This window comes from Anarhichas minor, unplaced genomic scaffold (assembly GCF_050575085.1).
Source record: "Anarhichas minor isolate MPS153535 unplaced genomic scaffold, ASM5057508v1 ptg000027l, whole genome shotgun sequence".
NCBI classification, from domain to species: domain Eukaryota; kingdom Metazoa; phylum Chordata; class Actinopteri; order Perciformes; family Anarhichadidae; genus Anarhichas; species Anarhichas minor.
Genome location: NW_027466473.1, coordinates 627,501 through 635,000, shown reverse-complemented (window position 1 = coordinate 635,000; position 7,500 = coordinate 627,501). Strand labels below are relative to the sequence as shown.

Here is a 7,500-nt window from a genome sequence, read left to right as displayed (position 1 = left end):
AGGCAGAGGTCACTGCTGCTTTTTCACTTGAGAAATATGTGAGAAAAAGGCAAGATTGAAGAAGAGATGCATACAAAGATGTGGGTAACGGTAAAAAGGGAAACAGAATCAATCAATATATCAATATTTTCTTATTATTGGAATGTTAATTAATGAACTGGTTTAGTTTCGTTAACGTTTTAAAATTGACCTACTGTTGTAGGTTTTAAAGAACTATGTGTTGGAGACAAACTTGCTTACGGCCATACCTCTCTGTTCGCTCCCGATCTCGGAAGATAAGCAGAGTCGGGCCTGGTTAGTACTTGGATGGGAGACCGCCTGGGAATACCAGGTGCTGTAAGTTTTTTCACTTCTCTCTCCAAAAGGCAGAGGTCACTGCTGCTTTTTCACTTGAGAAATATGTGAGAAAAAGGCAAGATTGAAGAAGAGATGCATACAAAGATGTGGGTAACGGTAAAAAGGGAAACAGAATCAATCAATATATCAATATTTTCTTATTATTGGAATGTTAATTGATGAACTGGTTTAGTTTCGTTAACGTTTTAAAATTGACCTACTGTTGTAGGTTTTAAAGAACTATGTGTTGGAGACAAACTTGCTTACGGCCATACCTCTCTGTCCTGTTTCAGACCAGAGTGCATTGTGGGTTAGAGCTACTTCCTCCTTGGAGGAAGCACACGGCTGTGCTTTGTTTTCTCCTCTTATCTCTCTCTCCTTTTGTTTGTTTTACATGCCCTAAGAGAAGGTTTATTTTTTGGTTTTGCTCAGCTGATTGTGTCAGTAGTACCCCCGTCAGTGTCTCACTGAGCGGGGGGAAGCGTTTTTTTCCGTGTTTTGTGAGCTATCCCCCGTGTTTTTTTTTTGGGGGGCGCTTTTAGTCCTTTTTTTTTTTTCCCCAAGATGGCGGACCACCCGGTAAACCCGACCTGGAATGAACTCACTTTAACTCTTACGGATAACCCCAGCGGCTTGGTGGTGGGCGGAGAGGGCCGTGGTGTTGCCAACGGTACAGTAGAACTGACGGAGAACGGGGGCAGTGGTGGTGCCAAAGGTGTGGAAGAACTGACGAAGAATGGTGACAGCAGTGACGCTGTTAAAAGAACGGGAGAACTGACAAAGAATGGAGACGGCAGCGATGCTGTTACAAGAACGGAGGAACGGTCCTCACGGAGCCTAACTGTGAACGTGGAGATGGAGGGTGGAGAGACTATGAGTGCTATCGAGCTCATCAGACATGTGCAGAGGTTGTGCGGTGAGTTACTGGCGTGCAGAGTGCTCGGCCAAAAGAAGTTTGAACTCACAATGAGCAACATAACGGGTAAGAAAAAACTGATGGAGGGTTTTAAGATTGGGGAAACGAGGGTTCATGCTAGAGAGATCACTAACGACGAGCTCATCGTCTCTTTTCTCAATCTGCCCTATTATATCAGAGACAATGATATCTTTTTGAGACTGGATAGCTGGGGGGTAACGCCTATGTCACCTATTAGACGCAGAATGTGGCCAGGCTCTAAGGTGACGGACGGCACTCGATTTCTACGAGTTAAATTTAACGAAAGAGTTCGTTCGCTACCATATTCTACAAAATTTAACACGGTGCTGGGCTCGGAGTATTTCCGGGTAATTCATGACAGGCAGACCAAAATATGTAGGCTCTGCATGCAGCCTGGGCATGTTCAAAGAGAATGCCCTGAGTTCACATGCTACACCTGCGGAGAGCAAGGGCATTTTTCTAGGGAGTGTTCCACACGAAAGACTAACAAATGCAAGGGATGTAAGCGGGCACCGGACAGCTGTGTGTGCCATGTGGAGGTGACAGAAGAGGAGATGGTGGGGACTGTGGAGGAGGAGGAGGAGGAGGAGGAGGAGGTGCAGAGCGACGACGGTATGTCGAGCACTGGCACCGTGGAGGAGGACGTGGACGAGGAGGAGGAGGAGGAGGAGGAGGAGATGGAGGAGGAAGAGGATGATGAGGCTGCTGCGGGGACCTGTGTGAGCGAGCTGAACAAAGAGGGAACGGCGATGACTACGGCTGTAATGAGGCCGAAGCCTGCAGCCTGTATGGCAGAGACTACAGCGGTGAAAGCAGGTGCAACTGTGGAGCCAGTGACAACGGCAGGTGCAGCTATGGCGCCAGCGAAAGAGGCAGGTGCAGTTGTGGAGCCAGTGACAAGGGCAGGTGCAGCTGTGGAGCCAGTGACAAGGGCAGGTGCAGCTGTGGAGCCAGTGACAAGGGCAGGTGCAGCGGTGGAGCCAGTGACAGCAGCAGGCGTGGTGATGAAGCCACGGAGTATGACCGATGCAGGGAGGAGAACTGAAATAGTGGAGGTGCCGGAGACGGCGTCCAGCCAGATTGATCTGAGTGGGCCAAGGCCGGTGCCCAGCCAGCCGGAGCTAAAGGTGGGAGAGGCACGAGCCAGTGCCAGGCTGAAGGAGCAAGTCCAGACCAAGCCGGGCAAGGCCCGAGTGGGGAGACTGGCTGCGAGGAAAACGAAGGCAGTGCTATTGGAAGGCGCAGAGGTCGAGCTGCGAAAGAGGGCTGAGGAAAAGGCGGCGATGGGGTCTTCCCTGGACAGCTTTGTTCCTCAAGACATCGGGAACTGCGGCTCCCCGCTGCTATTAAGTGAACCCTCGGACTCAGACATGGACATCGAGAAGGGCCAAAGGGTGAGGAAAAGGGATGGAGAGCTTATAAAAGGGTCTGATAATCGGAAGAAAGCACTGAAAAAATAACAACATGTTTTGGTTATTAATGGTGGCTGTTGCTTCTTTTAATGCAAATAGTCTTAGGACTAGTTATAGGCGAAACCAAGCCTTGATGTTGTGTGAGGCTGACATTATATGTTTGCAGGAGACACACTGGGATGAAAAATGTGTGAAGGAGTTAGAGAGAGAGTGGATGGGAGATGTGTATGTAAACAATGGGGACATTTATTCTAGGGGAGTGGCTATTTTGGTTAAAAGGGGAGAGGTTGAGAATGTGAGGAAATGTGAGGATGATGGTGATGGGAGAGTGATAGGGATTACTTTTGAACACCTGGGTAAGAAATTGAAAATGTTGAATGTGTATGCACCAAATGAGGAAAAGGAGAGAAGGGAGTTTTTTGAGAGGATGGCGGGAATGTGCGGGAAAGAATGTGTAATTGTGGGTGACTTTAATGTGTGGTGTGGAAGGCTGGATGCATCTGCAAGTGTGTGTTTCAAAAGCGACTCCTCAAGAAGAGTATTGAAGGAGGTAATGAGAGCGAATGGACTGGTAGATGTGTGGAGGGAAAAGAACCCAAGAGGGCGCGTATTTACAAGGAGACAGATGGTGAAAGGGGAATTAAAACAGAGTAGGATTGATTTAGTTTTGAGTACGGAGAGTCTAGCAAGTAAAATGGGGGGAATTGATTACAAGGTAACTACTCTTAGTGACCACGTGGTGCTAAAATTTAGATTAGGGCATGGGTGTGAGAGGAGGGGGGGAGGTGTGTGGTGCCTGAATGGGATGTTGCTCAAAGAAGAAAGGTACAAGGAAAAGGTGAGAGAATGTATAATGGTGAGAAAGAATGAGAGTATGTATGAGGAGGATATGGGGAGATGGTGGGAGGAGATGAAGGAGGAGCTAAAGAATTTGAGCATGAGCTACAGCAGGGATAGGAATAGAAGGGAAAGAGGGAGGGAAAGGAGACTAAAGGAAGAGTTAGTTAGAGAAGCAGAGAGGGTGGACCAGGGGGTAGGGCACGCATTAGAACGGTATAATAAAATAAAAAATGAGCTGGAGGAGGTAGAACAGAAGAGATGCATGGGGGCAATAGTTAGAAGTAGGGCTAGATATGTGGTTGAGGGAGAGAAATGTACAGCATTCTTTTTAGGTTTAGAGAGGGCGAAACAGAAAAATAATTATTTGGAGCAGGTGGAAGGGAAAAATGGAGAAAAGATAACGGATTTTGTAGGGATAGTTGGAAGAGTAGAAGAATTTTATAGTGAACTATTTAGGAAAGAAGAGGTTGATGAAGAGTGCATGAAACATGTGCTGGAGAAAATGGAGACTAAGATGAGCGAAGATGCGAAGGAGATGTGCGAAGGAGAGATAAGGATAGGTGAAATAGAGGCAGCCATATTAGGGTTAGGCAGGAATAAGAGTCCAGGGCTAGATGGGTTAGTGGGAGAGTTTTACATAGAGTTTAAAGAGGAACTAGCGCCACTGTTGGACAGATTGTTTAAATGGATAGAAGAGAAGGACGAGATGCCGGTTAGTATGGCGACAGGGTTAGTTAGTATTATATATAAGAAAGGGAGTAGGGATAGACTTGAAAACTATAGGCCGCTTAGCTGTTTAAACAGTGACTATAAAATACTAGCAAGAGTGCTAGCAAATAGGATTAAGAGGGTGATAGGGACAATAGTGGGAAGCACGCAGGCTTACAGTATACCAGGGAGGGATATAGCAGACACAATCAGCAGCATTAGGGACACAATAGAACACATGAAGGGAGGGGAGGGGGGGATAGTGATGAGTTTAGATTTGAACAAAGCATTTGATAGGGTAGATCATGGATACCTGTATGGAGTATTAGGAAAAGTAGGGTTTGGGCAGCAGTTAGTAGGATGGATCAAAAGATTGTATGATAAAGCTGTTAGTTGCGTCAAAATTAATGGGATAGTCACAGGTAATTTCAGATTAGAGAGGTCGGTTAGACAAGGGTGTCCACTGTCGGCCCTGCTGTACTCACTGTCGGCAGAGCCACTAGCTGCACTGCTGAAGCAAAATAAAAAGGTCAGAGGCATAGACTTACCAGGAGGGCAAGTGAGTCTATTATACCAGTATGCGGACGACACAACAGTAACAGTACAAGACAGTGAAAGTGTCCTTGAGGTTTTACAAAGTGTAGGAGTTTATGGTAGAGCATCAGGAGCAAAGCTAAACATAGAAAAGTCAGAAATGATGTATGTTGGAGTCAATGGAGAAAGGAGGAAGGATATAGGATTGAAAGAGAGGAAGGACTATTTTAGGGTGTTAGGGGTGAATTTAGGGGTTGAAGGCAGAGAAGGGAGAGACATGCAGTATGAAGGGATAATGAATAGCATAAAGAAGACATTAAGGTTTTGGAGACTTAGGAAGTTGAAGTTGAAGGGGAAAGTGGTGGTAGTGAATGGCCTGATAATGAGCAAACTTGTGTATGCAATGACTGTGTTGGATGTGCCTGTGAGAGTGCTAAAGGAGACAGAGAAAATGGTGAGTGAGTTTCTCTGGGGTGGGAGAGGTGTCAGAATAGCCAGGGAAGTGATGGAAAACGAATACAAGGATGGTGGGTTGAAGCTGATTAATTTAGAAAAGAAAAAGAATGCACTTCGGTTGAAAATGATGACAAGATATGTAAAGGACAAGAAAGATCATGTATGGAAGCTGTTTCTGAAAGAAGCAATTAATAAATGTGGGGGTTGTGGAGAAAGTGGAATATTTATGGAACTGAAGAAAGGTATGTTGAGTGAGGTGTCTGAGTTCTATAAAGAGATGCTGGGAGCATGGGGAGAGTTTGTAAAACATGTGCAGTTTCAATGCAAAAATGTAAAACAGGTGTGGGAGCAACCATTGTTTCTAAATCCCAAAATCACATTTGAGGGGAGCACAATTTATAACTTGGAGATGTGGAGAGCAGGTTTTAGGAAGGTGAGGGATTTAGTGTACGAGTATGTACCAGGGTTCATGAGGGCTCAGGTAGTGGTAGATGAGGTGAGAGAAAGGGGTGATGAAATGTGGTTAGGCACAGCGGTGGATGTGGTGGAGAAGATAAAGAAGGGGATGCCGAGAGAATGGGTGAGAATGATTGAGAGTGAGGCGGTGGGGAGTGGAGGAGAAGGGGTGGAAATGTATGTGGGGGAAGGAGAAAGGATAGTAAGCCTGGCGAATGTGAAAACGAGAGTAATGTACAGATGTTTAAGAATGAAAGAGGTAAGAAGACCGGCTGCAGAGAAGGTATGGGAAAAAGTAATGACCGATATGGATGTAAAAAGGATGTGGCTGAACCTGAGAGTGAAATGGAATAGTGTTGAATGTGAGCATTTTGATTTCCTACTGCGTCACAATAGGGTGTTTAACAATCTAATAATAAGTCAATTTAATCTGGATGTGAGGAAGCAGTGTGATGTCTGTCAGGTGGAAGTGGAGACATGTCTGCATGAGTTTGTGGAATGTGGGGAGTTGGCTGTGTACTTTGGGAAAGTGAAAGAGTTGATAAGCAGATGTTGGAAAGGGGAATTTGTGGAGAAAATAGGGTGGAAGGAGCTGTGGTTGTTTGGTGCGGTTGCTAAAAGGAAAGGAAGTAATGTCAACTTGTTGAACTACACGCTAAGCCATGCAAGGTTTGCAGTCAAGCTAAGGAGGAATGTAGCGCATTACGAGAAAAGGAGAGTAGAAGTATGGAGTGTGTTTAAAAATATTATGAAAAGAGATGTAAACATATTACATAGCTATGTCAAGGAGGAAGAGTTTCAGGAGGGGTTTATTGAGGGTAGCACCTTTGTTGCGATTGGGGAGAGTGGAGAGGTTGTGTTAGATTTTGGTTAGAATCTGTGTTATGGCTAATTATCATTGGGGATTATTTTTGTTGGTTACATTATGTCTGAGTATGAGTACAAAATTGGTATGTGTCTCTTTGAGTTATGGGGAGGTTTATTTTCGTTGTTTTTTGACTTATGGGTTGGGATAAGTGTTAAGTGTTTGAATTTATAGTTAGTATTAGCGTGGAGGGTTTATTTTTTGTTATTATGTTTGTACAAGTGTCATGTGTTCTTGTATTGAAGAGTAAGTGGTAAAATGTTGATTGTAAAAAATTTTGTATTTTTGATAATAAATAAATAAAAAAAAAAAAAAAAAAAAAAAAAAATCTGTTCGCGCCAGATTTCGTCCGATAGCGGAAGCTAAGCAGAGTCGGGCCTGGTTAGTACTTGGATGGGAGACCGCCTGGGAATACCAGGTGCTGTAAGTTTTTTCACTTCTCTCTCCAAAAGGCAGAGGACACTGCTGCTTTTTCACTTGAGAAATATGTGAGAAATAGACAAGATTGAAGAAGAGATGCATACAAAGATGTGGGTCATGGTAAAAAGGGAAACAGAATCAATCAATATGTCAATATTTTCTTATTTTTGGAATGTTAATTAATGAACTGGTTTAGTTTCGTTAACGTTTTAAAATTGACCTACTGTTGTAGGTTTTAAAGAACTATGTGTTGGAGACAAACATGCTTACGGCCATACCTCTCTGTTCGCGCCCGATCTCGTCCGATCTCGGAAGCTAAGCAGAGTCGGGCCTGGTCAGTACTTGGATGGGAGACCGCCTGGGAATACCGGGTGCTGTAAGTTTTTTCACTTCTCTCTCCAAAAGGCATAGGACACTGCTGCTTTTTCACTTGAGAAATATGAGAAAAAGGCAAGATTGAAGAAGAGATGCATACAAAGATGTGGGTAACGGTAAAAAGGGAAAAGAGAATCAATCAATATATCAATATTTTCTTA

General features: G+C 44.5%; 1 non-coding gene and 1 pseudogene across 1 annotated transcript; both read left to right on the top strand.

Moving 5' to 3' along the window:
- The first annotated feature begins 234 nt into the window (after nt 1-234).
- Nucleotides 235-343, top strand: LOC142961009 (5S ribosomal RNA; annotated as a pseudogene).
- Nucleotides 344-7,228: 6,885 nt separating this feature from the next.
- Nucleotides 7,229-7,347, top strand: LOC142961645 (5S ribosomal RNA). Its single transcript, XR_012957034.1, has one exon. It is a non-coding gene; the product is annotated as a 5S ribosomal RNA (ribosomal RNA).
- Nucleotides 7,348-7,500: the final 153 nt, after the last annotated feature.